This window comes from Phoca vitulina, unplaced genomic scaffold (assembly GCF_004348235.1).
Source record: "Phoca vitulina isolate PV1807 unplaced genomic scaffold, GSC_HSeal_1.0 scaffold62, whole genome shotgun sequence".
NCBI classification, from domain to species: domain Eukaryota; kingdom Metazoa; phylum Chordata; class Mammalia; order Carnivora; family Phocidae; genus Phoca; species Phoca vitulina.
Window position 1 is genome coordinate 8,245,011 of NW_022589765.1, and position 15,558 is coordinate 8,260,568.

At 38.4% G+C, this 15,558-nt stretch overlaps 1 pseudogene; it reads right to left on the bottom strand.

Moving 5' to 3' along the window:
- Nucleotides 1-397: 397 nt before the first annotated feature.
- Nucleotides 398-1,204, bottom strand: LOC116623921 (annotated as a pseudogene).
- Nucleotides 1,205-15,558: the final 14,354 nt, after the last annotated feature.

Genomic DNA, 15,558 nt, shown 5'->3' on the forward strand with positions numbered 1-15,558 from the left:
AGATAGAGAACATATGTACTGTTCTCGATGCAGACATAAAGAGCAAGATCCATTAATTTTCCATTAACCTGGTGGCTTTCTAGGTGTGTAATTAATGATCTATCATTATCTGTATCTCCCTGAAGTTCAAAAATTGAGAAAATGTCTGGGTTATTCAGGCCCTAAAGCAGTTTATATGAACTCTACAAAAATTAAGGCAAAAAAAGGTTTTGATTAGAGTATTATTAATAACGGCTTCTGTTCTCCATTTCACCATGTATGTTGGTAGACAGCATAAGACAGCCATCCAAAATGCTTCATTGGAATTCTTAGTGGACTGAGAATAAACATTTCTTTTTTTTTTTTGGAAAGACAACGTTTTATTACTTTTATGTACAGAAAATTCAACAGCGTCCACTCAGCCCAGTTTGGTGGCCAGTTCTTTAGCCTTTGCCTTTTCCAGCTTGGCGATGCGAGCCACAGACTTCCGACCCAGGACATTGCCTCCCCAGTGGCGTTGGATCTCATCATATCTGTCATTGTAATTGGTCCTGATGGCTTCCACCAACTTTGCCAGAGCTCGTTTGTCTTCCAAGTTGACCTGTGTGAAGGCGACAGTGGTGTGGGTCTTCCTGTGGACCAGATGCCCCAGCCTGGCCTTCCCCTTGAAAATGCAGTAGGGAACCCCCATCTTACGACACAGGGCAGGCAGGAAAACCACCAGCTCAATGGGATCCACATCATGTGCAATCACTACCAGCTGAGCCTTCTTGTTTTCCACCAAGGTGATGACAGTGTTAACCCCAGCTCGAAGGACAGGTGGCCTCTTAGTGGGAGCATCCCCTTTGCCCACAGCTTTCTCCTCGGCCCGGGCCAACAATCTCTGCTTCTTCTCCTGCTTTGTCTCTAGTCTGTTCTTGTGGGCCAGCTTAAGCAGTTGAGCAGCTGTCTGGCGGTCCAAGGCCTGGGTGAACTGGTTAATTGCGGGAGGCACTTTTAGACATTTATAGAGAATAGCCCTTTGCCGTTGCAGCCGGACATAGTGGGGTCATTTGACAAAGCGGGTGAGGTCCCTTTTGGGCTGGATGTCCTGTCCGATGCCAAAATTCTTGGGCCTCTTCTCGGACAGGGGATTGACTGCCTTCTTGGCCTTCTGCTTCTTCACAACAGCAGGCACTGGGGCCACCTTCTTCCCCTTCGCCTTCTTCCCTTTCGGCATCTTGGATTGCTGGAGGAGAGGAGAGAATAAACATTTCCATATTTCACATTAAAATGTTACCTGATTTGGGGCGCCTGGGTGGCTCAGTCGTTAAGCGTCTGCCTTCGGCTCAGGTCATGATTCCAGGTCCTGGGATCGAGCCCCGCATCGGGCTCCCTGCTCCGCGGAAAGCCTGCTTCTCCCTCTCCCACTCCCCCTGCTTGTGTTCCCTCTCTCGCTGTCTCTCTGTCAAATAAATAAATAAAATCTTTAAAAAAAAAAAAAATGTTACCTGATTTGCATTAAAGTGTTACCAAGAATTCCATCTCCACAGGAAAAATAAAAATATAATGTGCTGGGGCGCCTGGGTGGCTCAGTCATTGTCTGCCTTCGGCTCAGGTCATGATCCCAGGGTCCTGGGATCGAGCCCCACATTGGGCTCCCTGCTCCACGGGAAGCCTGCTTCTCCCTCTCGCACTCCCCCTGCTTGTGTTCCCTCTCTCGCTGTGTCTCTCTCTATCAAATAAATAAAAAAATCTTAAAAAAAAAAAAATATATATATATATATATATATATATAATGTGCTTATTTTATTTATGAGAAATAATTAAGGCAATTGTAAGATCTCAGCTTTCTCTAGGCTGCTTCATGAAACTAGAAATTGTTCCAGAGATATAGTAAAAATGGACCTCAGATAGTTTCTGTCCCTAGTAAGTGGAAAAACCTTGCAGTTTTAGCTGATGCAACAAGATGTCTTAACCTCTCTGAATTTGATATTCTCAATCTTTGTACATGGGGAAAATGTTTGGAGATAAAGGCAAAAGAACAAAATAAATGTCCCTACTACTTACAGTCCGTTGACAAGTCGTTGAGACAGGCAGAGTGACCTTCCCCTAGCAACTCACTGCCTCCATGTTAATACTTTGCTAAGGGCAAAAGGCAATCTCGGCTTAACATCATCCCGATCCCCCAGGATCCTGTAAGTCTACCTTAACATAAAAATTCCTTAGGAATCTTCCTTTATCTCTAACCCCCAAGATGTATGTTGCCAATCATCCGTCAAGCATATGACTCACCGATATACATCTGAAGGGTCTCATGACTAGGGTTTTATTAGACAGTAATAAATGACATTTTCCTAACAGTAGCTAGCCCCTTCAAGGTCCTGGAAACCTTATTCCCAAAATTCCTTAGAAACTTATGCTCTCCCTAACACCCTCCCAACTTGCAAGTATATATTGGATCACTCCTCACGACCCCGGTGCAGCTCCTTCTGCCCACGGGTCCTGTCCCCGGTGCTTTAATAAAACCACCTTTTTGCACTGATGACATTCCAAAAATTCTTTCTTGGCCATCGGCTCCGAACCCCAACCATTTCCTTTATCAGTACTGCTCTTACTCATCACTAAGGTAGGGTGGAAGAAAGAATATGGTAAGGTTTACAAACACTGTTATGGCTGGCGCTGAATACTTTCGTTTCTCTGGGTGCTGAAATGGTCAATGGTGATTAGGTATAGATCAGAGTTGACCCACCACGAAGCCTCCTAGAAACTCTGTCACTTACCCTCTTCTCTGTAGGGTAAGTGTAGAGCCTGCAGCTTGAAGTTGATGAGTTTTCTTTGTAAGGAACCCAGATCCATTTCTTACTCTATCCAGCCCTGGTAATCCTTTACCCATATCTAACTTTAAATAGAGTTTATTTGCTTTCTTTTCAGGTCTGTGTACTTTTCAGTTCTCTCTTATTTAAATACCTGGCTATGTATATGGGATCCATCAAGTTATGAAAAGTGGAAACGCCTTTGTTTGCTGAAATAGACTCAGGAAAACGACTTATTTGGTGCAGCTCTGCCATATACTTCATTTCTACTTCTGTTACAGATCTTAGACTAGCATGTTTCTAGTCTTTACCATTCGTGTACCTGTCCGAATCCTCCGCTGGATTTTAAGTTCTTTGGAGGCCACATTGGTGTCTTAGTTGTATGACCTTTAAAGTTGAACTCAATACCTGACACAAAACCGATAGAACAAATGTTTGTTGATTCAGTAATTTACAAAGACTCTCCTCTTTAAGAGGTAGATGATATATTTTTTGCCTGTCATATGAGCAGACATCAAGAAGAATGATAATTCCAAGTACTGGGGAGACGGCAGAGGAACTAGGTAGCTATATTAGTATTTACACTGTTCTTAAGTTATTTTTAATGGCAGTTGAGTATAAATCAGGCAATGTTCATGGAATGCATTTGGACAATGTGTTTTAAAGTCTTAAATATTTTCATGCCTTTTGACCCTTCACTTCTAGAATTTCTTTCTTTGGAAAACAAATGGTTGCTATAATTTAGCTATAAGAATCATCATAGCAGGGTTGAATATAATAGGAAAAGTAAACAACCTCAATATCTAATAATAGGAAAGCAGTTAAATAGACTGTGTAATATGCATACATTTGCAACTACTAAGAAACAATGTTTCTTTATTAAGAAACACCTTTATTAAGACTGAAAGATGTTCCCTATAGACTTGAGTTGGGGAGAACAGTTTACACTTCCATTTTTTTCTAAAGATTTTATTTATTTATTTGACAGAGAGAGACAGAGCAAGAGAGGGAACACAAGCAGGGGGAGTGGGAGAGGGAGAAGCAGGCTTCCCGCGGAGCAGGGAGCCCGATGTGGGGCTCGATCCCAGGACCCTGGGACCATGACCTGAGCCGAAGGCAGACCCTTAACGACTGAGCCACCCAGGCATCTGTACACTTCCATTTTTAATACACATCTCTTTTTCTATATATCTATACTTACCTATACGTAAGGACTGAATAGCCATATGCCAAAATGTTAATAATGTTTATTTTGGAGTGGCTTAAGTATATATGTTTTAAATTTTCTTTTACTCTGCTGATTAGTGTCCTCTTTACTGAAGTGAATGTTTAGCACTCGCCTTAAATTTGTTTCTAACTGAATACAAGGAAGGTAGGGGAAATGATTGAACAAATGAATAATTACAAAATACTTATTAACAGTTTCATGCTGATTCCATTCCTGATGGCTTAGCCCCAAGTCAGTGAAGTGCAAATGAGAATATGAATTTTAAAAAGGGTAATAGAGGTCATCCTGGTTTTCCATTTTAAAGAGAACTGACATGGAAAGAGGACACTGTTTTGCATTTTGGGTAAAGAATATTTGGCAAGGAAATGAGTAAACCTGTGGCAAAAATGTTATTAAACATATTTTTAAGCAATTAAAAGAATTTTTATTACCCCGTTATTTGGAAATACACAGTGATTTTCAAAGAAAAATATCTTTAGGTAACCAGATTGTCTTATACTTTTCTGCTTTGAATGTCAATCTTTTTTTCTTAAGATATGAAAGTCTGGTTTTAATATCAGACAGAATATGCAGAAAGAACCAGCATGATAATTTGAGTGTGGCCTGCCCAAAACACATATACACATTCTTTGCTGAATGATTTAGTCTACTGATGTCTTTTTAAAGATTTGAAGACTATGGGTGATCCTATAATAACAGTGCCAACTTTCTTTATTCAAAGATAAAGCTTCACTGTTTTGTTTTCCAGAAATTCCACGGAAAAACAATGTTGAGCACTTTGGCATCTGCTTTAAAGCAGATCTGCATCACTTCTTAGGAAGTGAGAATTTCAAAGAAACGTAATTTCCACTGCCAGAGGGGAGATGGTTTGTGATAAGGGAGGGACTGGGAGACACCTGCAGCGTTGAGAAGTGTCTGTCGAGAAGAATGCTACACCTGGCGTCTTGCTCTAATATTTCTCTCTTCTGTAGAAGCCAGTATAAGATAAGTCCATCTGGATTTAGGTACTAGTGTGTCCAGGGGATTTTATAACAAAGGTGAGTTGCCTATGTAGTAGCCCTGTTACGGGGATTTCAAGGGCAAATTCACATTTGGATAAATGCAGATTTAGAGCGTCGAATTTCCTTTTATCGATTTGCTTCCTTCCATCTTTTTCCTTCTCATTGTTCTTTCTCCACCCGTCCCCTGCAGCGGTTGATTATACTGACGTGAGCATCAGTGGTTGTGTGGATTACATCCCCCGTTGATTAATGCTAAGGAAATCAGTGTGTATTTCCTTAGGTGCCAAATGACCTGCAGAATGCAAAACTTATAAAGTAGACCTAAAGAAACACTTAGGGTCCTGTCACATAATCGAAACAAATGTATTTTCCCCTTGAATTATTGAAATGATCAGAATTATATATCCTGCTTTATTATTTTTCATGGTACTTAACTACCTCTTGGCAGAGTCTATATTCAAAAAAATTTGTAGTTGTTGTTGTCTTTTTCTTTCCTCTAACATGTAAACTATGTGAATAAAAGGAATTTGTCTTGTCCTCTATTGTATCAGCCGCCCTTAAAAGATCCTGGCTCATAGTAGGTGCTCAGTAAATACCTGTTGAATTATGTTGATTTTCCATGATATTTTCCTTGTATGGATAATAGTAGACCTATATTTATGTTTTTGATTGGACCATCCTTTTAAAGTTTTACCAGAAGGTTCACGCTGTAATCACTTTTAAATTCTGAATACTTAATCTGTCCCATTTGATGGTAACTCAGTGGTTAGAAAATGGTGCACATGCCTGTCAGGTTTGTGTTCTGCTTCATTTTTCCAAATATTTATTGACCGCTTGCTATATTTCTGTTCATGTGCTCATTGCTGGAGATGGACACAATATAGTCCTTGATCTAAATGAGCTCATTGTCGAAGAGACAGCCTTGTAAAGAAGTGATGTTGATCTCGTACACTATGTGTGAAAATCGAGGGCCATGGTCATTCAAAGGAGGATGTGATTAACTCCAGTGGTTGGGAATCAAGATTGAAGTCATGGTCCTTTGTCTTCAAGGCATTCACAAACAAGTAAGGAAGATAAACACATAAATAGTATAATTTACTGTATCTTGTATTAGAGATATAAATCAACTAACAAGACCACTTCAAGAAAATAACAGTTCTGCTTAAGGCATTAGAATAAGCTTTTATGGAATAGTTGATATTTACATCGGGCCTTGGATTCCCTAGGCACAGTGGGAGTGGAGGGTGGAATGGATTTGGGGTAAGAGCAAATGCACAGAAATTAGAGTCACTGAAATGCAGTAGAACAGAAAGAAGGTCCAGAAATTAAAGCCAGAAGAGTAGAATCCAGATTACGAACTCTATGGAATCCTATGTTTAGGAGCCTATGCAGTATAACATAAATAATTGTGATATTGATTGAAGACTTAGGTGTTCCTGTTTCTGTCTGGTCTTAGTTCCATGGGCTAACTTTAGTGGTGTTCATCCCAGGTTGATATAACTCTGGGAAATAAAATTTCTACCAGCAAGGCCCAGAGAAATGTTGAAAACTCAACTTATTAATGGACAATGATAAATATTTCTGTCAAAAGGGTTGGAATACTTGTTTCATCTCTTATTTGGAAAATCACAATTGGAGCACAATTAGATGAATGAGAAGGTAAAGTGAGTTGTTGTCATTAAGAAGACAAATCTGTGGAGGCATCCAGCTGGCGTGGTCAAAGCACACAACTCTTGATATCGGGGTCGTGAGTTCGAGCCCCACATTATGTGTAGAGGTTACTAAAACACAAACAAAAAACCCCCCAAAAAACAAACCAAAAAAAACCCCACTTAAGAACGAAGTCAAATCTGTGACAACCAAGTGAACCAAATGCTCTTCTTACAAAGTTGTGCCTGGCTCACAAACCCAGCCAGGTATCTGAAGGAGGCTTGATCTGACTTTGAATTGTGTTAAATGACTTTACCTGATTCGCAGTCTCCCGATTTCTCTCTAGTACCCAATTCAAGAATGTACACTGCATTGCTCTATAATTCAGAAAGACTTTCAAACATTACTCACTCTTATTGCTTTGTATAGAAAATTCCCACTAGGGCTATGAGTGGACCCAGGGTATTCATCCATCAATCCTTTTAATTTCCTCTCAACGTTGTGCTTTAAGGTAAGAAAAACGCAATATCAAGTAAATAATGATAATGTCCACCATAGCCAAAACATCTATCTTTGACTTTGAAGTGTAAAAACAAGAATTTACCTATTATTTCATGGAATTAAGGACCCCAAACTGAAATCAATACATGGTAAAATTTAACAATGGCAACAAAAGTCCATTCAATAATTCCAAATGTGGCCAATTTACAGAATATGTCAGGACATGGGAAAATAATAACTCTAGAAGTAACTATGAGGGAGAGGAGTGGAGGGAGGGAAGGAGAGATAACAGAGAGATTAGTAAGTTGGAGGGAAGAGGAATCATGCTCACAAAAGGAGATCTCACTTTCAACTTTGTCATGGGCTACCTGAGAGAAGGTACGTCAAAAACAACCATTTGAAGCAAGAACTTTGTGGCTACTCTTGATAGATTTTTTTTTCTTCTTTCATTCCTGCCATCTGTTTTGTGAAGGATAAGCTGAAGTGCAACATCACCGAGAGGAGGAGTAGGTATTTGTTGAAAATTTGCAGGAGGAACAAGGAAAGAAATGTTCTCTATCCTTCCAAGATCGTGCAACATTGCCTCAAGTCTATAAATGTTTGAAAGCCACATTTATGTGGGAAGTTTTGAATAGCCTTTCTTTGGCTGTGTAAGAAACGTCCTCTTAACTAGATATTTTTCAGCTCATCTGACGTTTATTACTTAGTCTGACATTATTTGAAATACCCCGAAGGAAAGATGAATGTGGGATCTAATTCAGAGTTCTCAGAGGAATGGAAAGGCATTTTGACCCCCTTCTAGACCATTCTGGCCCTGGTTTTGTCTTCTTTCTTTTAACTTAGCCTCTGGTTATTGAGCTCATTCTGCACCCAGTAGCATGATTTATTTTGAGTTTCATTAAGAAAGTGACTGACAATTAAAAACAAAATCTTCAATGTTGGATGACTTTTGTATATTGGAGCTGCTGGAAAGGAAGCTTGAGACATGGAGAAACCACATTGGAAAGTTTAATGTGGGACTATGTGAAGCAAATTTTTTTGTAATTCATGTCCATGGCTCCCAGTGGTTGGATCTTCCCCACTGTGCTGTATACTTTCCTGTACAAACATTTGATCATTTATTCAACAAACCTATATTAATAAGGGCTCACCTTTTATTAGGAAACTGGAAATACACAAATGAATAAGGTGTTACATCCTCTCTTACGGAGCTGATGGCATCAGAGGGAATATAGAGCAAAAAACCAGCAATTATAATTCATAAACATAAGAGCTTTGATAGGCATATACAGAGATAGGATTCTACGAAGACACATAGGAAGACACTTAAATTGTCACCGGAGGCTTTATGAAAGAAGATAAACCTTGAGTTTGTAGGGTAGGAAAAATAATTTGCCTTTTACCCTTCTAGGTTCTTGGCTGATATCCCCCTGTAATAAAAGCCAGATTAATAGGAAAAGAACAAACAGAAGTTGAATAACACGTATACCTCCTGTGTACAAGGGAGATACCAGAAAAGCTGATTTAACTCCCCAAAATGGCCCAAGACATCACCTTAAATAGTATTGCCATCAGTAAAGAAAATAAGATGTTGGGGTTGGGGGGCCAGTTATGGGAGGTTTTCAGGCAAAGACCCCTAAACAAGGGTTAAGTTGTTATGCAGAGTTAAGTCCCTGCCTTTTCTACTGATAAGAGTTCCTAGAGATTTACTCATTCTCCTTCTCCTAGTACAGAGAGGAATACATCCTTACAGATGGAGGTTTTCCTTATATCTACTAGGTTTTCAGTGCTTTTCCTGTGTCTGCTGTTTCCTAAAAATAACCAGCTGAAGGAAATGCAAACTGTACTTTTTACGATGAGATATCACCTTGCACCAGTGAGAATGACTAGTATCAAAAGGACAAGAAATCACAAGTATTGGGGAGGATGAGGAGAAAAGCGAACCCTCGTGCACTGTTGTTTGGAATGTAAATTGGTACAGGCACTGTGGAAAACAGTATGGTGGTTCCTCAAAAAATTGAAAATAGGAATACTGTACGATCCAGTAATTCCATTTCTGGGTATTTATCCAAAGGAGATGAAAACACAAATTTAGAAAGATATATGCACCCCTATGTTTATTGCAGCATTATTTACAGCAAAGATAAGGAAGCAACCTAAGTGTCCATCAATAGATGAACGGATAAAGAAATGGTGGTGTGTGTGTATATATTCCATTGTGTGTGTGGGGGGGGGCAGTGTATATCAGCCATTAAAAAGAATGAGATCTTGCCATCTGTGAAAGCCTGGATGAATCTAGAGGTTATTACACTAAGTGAAATAAGTTAGACAGCTTAGCAAACTGTTTCTTAGGATGGGAAAAATTTCTCTTGGTTGCCTGCTTTATCCATTACTTTCTTTTACTTTCAGAAAGTAACAATTTCTCGTTTGACAAATATTGAGAATAGTCCCCATTTTGAACCTGTTGCATCCTTAGATCCTTCTGCCCAATTAGCTAATTAAGAGTTATACATAATCAATCAAGAGCAAAATCATGAAAGTTTCACTTCAATAATTTGTGAATAGTCATCTTATGGCACTGGCATTTGTTTTGACAAATGAAATTGTGTCCAAAACACAGAGACAGAGAAATATAAATACCATATGATTTCACTTATATATATAATCTAAGAAACTAAACAAAGAACAAAAGAGGAATAGATTCACAAATCTAGAAGACGAACTGGTGGTTTCCAGAATGAGAGCTGAGCAAACTAGGTTAAGAGGATTAAGAGGTACAAACTTCCATTTAGAAATTAATGAATAAATGAAGTCCCATGGATAAAAATTATAGGGAATATAGTCAATAATATTGTTATAACTGTATGGTGGCACGTGGTACTACATTTATCATGATGAGCATTTCATAATGTATATAGTTGTCAGCTCACGATGTTGTATATTTGAAACTAAGATAATAATGTATGTCAGGTATACTTCAAAAAGGAGGAAAAAAAAGATTTTCGGTCTTCCCAAAAGCTAGTGAAGAGAAATGGGTTGTAGAATCAGTAATAGATCACAACAGCATGAGTAAACAAGTATGTAAAGCTATTTCTACAAGAAACAAACAAACAAACAAACCAAGTGGCTCAAAATAATCCTTATGTCAAAGATTGGGGTAGTATATTCTGCTCCCCTTCAAGCTGAATCAGGAAATTCAGAGTGAAAAGGATTGTCCAGGTAGAAGAAATTACATGTGTCAAAGCATGGACATATATAGGGAACTGTTAATATAGTATATGACTGGAGGGTAGGGGGTGTTGAAAGAGGGTCTCAGGAAATGAGGTCAAAGATATAGACAGGAGTTAGCATGTCACGTGCTGGTTTGGGGAGTTTAAAATAAAGTCACACATCTATTTTATTTCCAGCAGTAAGTCTTTGTAGGTTTTCAGTGGTGTATATACCCCGATTTTCATCTAGCTTCCCTGTAGTTGTTGCCTTTTACATAGTGCTTATTAAAGCTTTATTGACTTTGAACCTACTGTCAGGCTAGTGGACTGAAAGAATAGCCCTGAAAGAGCTCAGGTAATGGGGTTAATGAGTCTAGATTGGAAAATATTCTTTGTGTCCTTGGTTTGAGACCCCAAGAAATGGTCTGCCATACTGAAGTTTCTGTTAAGGGATAGTATCGAGGTACTGACCATTTCAGCCTGGGAGGTATGGGTGAATGCCCTTCTTGGTGAGTTGACTCACGATCCTGGTTTTGTTTTTCAGTTTTTCAGAACAAAATCTCATTAGATCAGTTTACCCATGCTAATCAAAATCCCACAGATCAGATATTCCAAACATACATTTTCTTGATTTATGATAAAGACTGTATCCGGCTATACACCTGGTATCAATCTTTTGCACAGGACACACACTCCTGTTTGGAAAGTTTACTCTGGAGGTCAGATGGTATATCAGAATATTACTTTGAGAATACAGAGTTAGAACAAAGGGAATATGATGTTCTCCGTGGACATTCCCATCACGCTAGGGTGGTGTGACAGATTGTCCTTCTCCACTCCTGAAATAATAATCTCCAGAGAATTGGTACTTGTTTTTAGAATCAGAGCACTGATTCTCCTGGGCAGAGCACACTGACATATTCTCACACTACGGCTCTCCCTAGAATCCATGCAAACGCCATCCCATCCCCACTTTTATGACAGGGTTTGTCACAGCCTAGTTTACGTTAATCCTAGTTTGGTCTGCATGGAGACTGAGTCGACATTGAACACTCATCAGCAGCATATTTGCAAACTGTTTCTTAGGATGGGAAGAATTTCTCTAGGTCACCTGCTTTACCCATTACTTTCTTTAACTTTCAGAAAGTAACAGTTTCTCGTTTGACAATTATTGAGACTAGTCCCCATTTTGAACCTGTTGCATCCTTAGATCCTTCTGCCCAATTAGCCAATTAAGAGTTATACATGATCAATCAAGAACAAAATCATGAAAGTTTCACTTCAATAATTTGTGAATAGTCATCTTATGGCACTGGCATTCGTCTTGACAAATGAAATTGTGTCCAAAACACACACAAAAATATTAAAGCGGGTCTCTGAGGGAACTCCAATCTATTTTTATCTTCTCATTTTAGATGGGGAAACTGATGCTCACAGAGGGTGAGAGATTTTCCCAGGACAGCTCAGCTTGTTGGAGGCAGGTTGAGGACTAGAAGCTGATTCTCCTGATTCCTAGTTCAGTGCTATTTTTACTCTACCACTTAGTACTCATAAAATATGTACAAAGATAAGTATGGAGAAGCAAACTGGTATCTGCATTGAATGATCTCTGCAATGTACGCTTTGACAATTCTGACTAGAAAATCCCCATTGAAATCTTCAAACACTCTTTTGATGGACAAAAAAATGAGCGATGGGAGGGATCATTTTTGCTGTTGGAAATTTCCACTAGTGCCCCTGTACATTGATGTATTTTCTGACCCTTTTTTCTTATTCAAACAGCCTATTTTGGTGCCATTTACTTGAAAACACACTCATGCTTTTAAAAATTGAATGTTAATTGAATGGAGCACTGGGTGTTATACGCAAACAAAGAATCATGGAACACTACATCAAAAACTAGTGATGTGATGTATGGTGGTTAACATAACATAATAAAATAAAATTAAAAAATTGAATGTTAAATATCATGTACATAAACGTAGAATATTTATTGAATATTATGAATATAGTATACTTCTGCCAGAAATCCTGGGCAGTGTAATATAGCATGAATACATTTGTTTGTGTGGGGATGGTTGGCACTTGTTGGGAGTATTTTTATTGCTGTATGCATTTCCAGGGCTCTTACTATATCAGAGATATTTTATTCTTGTTTAGGTTTTATAACTTGAGATGGCCTTGATAACTAGGTAGGGCTGACTCAAGAAGATAGGTAGAAGATTCTCAGGAGCAGTTTGGATTTCCCTTTGAGTGCAGTGGTTATCTTTCCTGGCTGACTATTCATCCAAAATGGGAACCGTCAGATGATGGAGAGCTGGCTCTTGGATGTTTGGTTTGGGTGAATGGCAAGTCCTAGCTCCTGTTTGGGTCTCAACGTCCATCTCTGGAAAATGAGAAGGATAAAATCATCTCCTAGGTCCCTAGCAGTTCTGACATCATATAATTATTTGATTCTTTAATTTTTCTGTTAATATTGAGTGCTTGATCATTCAGGATCTGTGAAAGATCTAGCATCTAAGCCGTGGTACACTGTATGCTACCTATGCTAGGGTTTCTAGCTCTTTCTTTTCAGCCTAGACCTGTACCCTTCTCCCAGACCTACCACTCTGGTCCATGAAAATAACTACCTGTGTGTATTCCATTGCATCCATAGCTCTTGCCTTTTTTCAATTAAGTTTTAAATTTTAATTCCAGTATAGTTAACACACAGTGTTTCTATTAGTTTCAGGTATACAATATAGTGATTCAACAATTTTATACACAACTCAGTGCTTATCTGATTAGTGGACTCTTTAATCCCCATCACCTATTTCACCCATCCCCGCACCAAACCTCCCTTCTGGTAACCATGAGTTTGTTCTTTATAGTTAAGGGTCTGTTTCTTGGTTTCTCTCTCTCTCGCTTTCTTTTTCTCTCTTTCCTTCGCTTGTTTCCCCCCCCTCTAATTCCACATGAGTGAAATCATATGGTACTTGTCTTTCTCTGACTTATTTCCCTTGGATTGTCCTCTCCAGCTCCATCCATTTTGTTGCAAATATCAAGACATCATTCTTTTCGTGGCTGAATAATATTCTATTTTATATATATATATATATACACACACACATATCACATCTTCTTTATCCATTCATCAATTGATGGACACTTGGGCTGCTTCCATAATTTGTCTATTGTAAATAATGCTGCAATAAATATAGAGGTGCATGTATCCCTTTGAATTAGTGTTTTTTGTGGGTTTTTTTTAATACTACCTAGTAGTGCAATTACTAGATCATAAGGTAGTTCTATTTTTAACTTTTTGAGGAACCTCCATACTGTTCCCTACAGTGGCTGCACCAGTTTGCATTCCCACCAACACTGCAGGAGGGTTCCTTTTTCTCCACATCATCGCCAACACTTGTTGTTTCTTGTGTTTTTGATTTTAGCCATTCTGACAGGTGTGAGGTCATATCTTATTTGTAGTTTTTATTTGCATTTCCCTGATGGTCAGTGATTTTTTAATTGGATTATTTGGGGGTTTTTTGGTGTTGAGTTGTATAAGTTTTTTTCTATATATTTTGGATATTAACCCATTTTCAGGTATGTCATTTGCAAATACCTTCTCCCATACAGCAGTTTGCCTTTAAGTTTTCTTGATTGTTTCTTTCGTTGTGCAGAAGCTTTTTATTTTGATGTAGTCCTGATAGTTTATTTTTGTTCTTTCAAACCTTATCTCAGGAAACATTTCTCAAAAAATGTTGCTACCACTGATGTCAGAGACATCACTGCCTCTGCTCTCTTCTAGGATTTTTATGGTTTCAGGTCTCAGGTTTAGGTCTTTAATCCATATTGAGTTTTTGTATATGGTGTAACAATGTGGTCCAGTTTCATTTCTTTGCCTGGAGCTATCCGGTTTTCCCATCACCATTTGTTGAAGAGACTTTTTTCCATTATATATTCTTGCCTCTCTTTTTGAAGCTTAATTGACCATATCATTGTGGGTTTATTTGTGGGCGATCTATTCTGGTTCCATTGATCTATGTGTATACTTTAGCACCAGTACTGTGCTGTTTTGTTTACTACGGCTTTGACATATAACTTGAAGTCTGGAATTGTGCTATCTCCAGTTTTGTTCTTTCTCAAGATTGCTTTGGCTATTCAGGCTCTTTTGTGGTTCCATACAAATTTTAGGGTTGTTTGTTCTAGCTTTGTGACAACCGCGGTTGGTATTTTGATAGGGATTGAATTAAATCTGTAGATGGCTTTGGGTAGTATGGAACTTTAAAAATTCTGTTCTTCCAATCCATGAGCATGGATTGTCTTTCCATTTCTTTAGAATTTCATCAGTGTTTTATAGTTTTTAGAGCACAGGTCTTTCAATTCTTGGGTTAAGTTTATTCTTAGTTATTATTTTTGGTGCACTTACAAATGGGACTGTTTTCTTATTTGTCTTTCTGCTGCTTCATTATTCATGTACAGAAATGCAACACATTTCTATTTCTATACATTGATTTTGTATCCTGCAACTTTACTGAATTTGTGTATCAGTTCTAGTATTTTTTTTTTTTTTTGGTGGAATCTTTTGGGTTTTCTAGATATGGTATCATGTCATCTGCAGATAGTGAAAGTTTTACTTCTTTCTTACTGATTTGGATGCCTTTTATTTCTTTTTGTTGTCTGTTTGCTGTGGCTAGGACTTCCAGTACCATGTTGAAAAAAAGTAGAGAGAGTGGATGTCCCTGTCTTGTTCCTGACCTCAGGGGAAAAAGCTCTCAATTTTTCCCCATTGAGTATTATGTTCGCTGTGAGTTTTTCATATAAGGCCTTTATTATGTTGAGGTATGTTCCCTCTAAACGTACTTTGTTGAGGGTTTTTATCAAGATCAAGAGTCTCATGCTCTCCTGACAGCCAACCAGTCCTCCTATGTCATTATCTTTTGTTGTAGTGTCTTTATCTGATTCTGGCATCAGGGTAATGCTGACCTGAGAGAATGAATTTGGAAGGTTTCTTTCCTCTTCTATCTTCTTGGAATAGTTTGAGAAGAATAGGTATTTCCTCTTCCTTAAATGTTTGTTAGAATTTACCTGTGAAGCCATCTGGTCCTGGAATTTTGTTTGTTGGGCGTTGTTTGATTACTGATTAAATTTCATTGCTGGTCATCAGTGTGCTCACATTTTCTATTTCCTCCTGCTTCAACTTTAGGTTATATGTT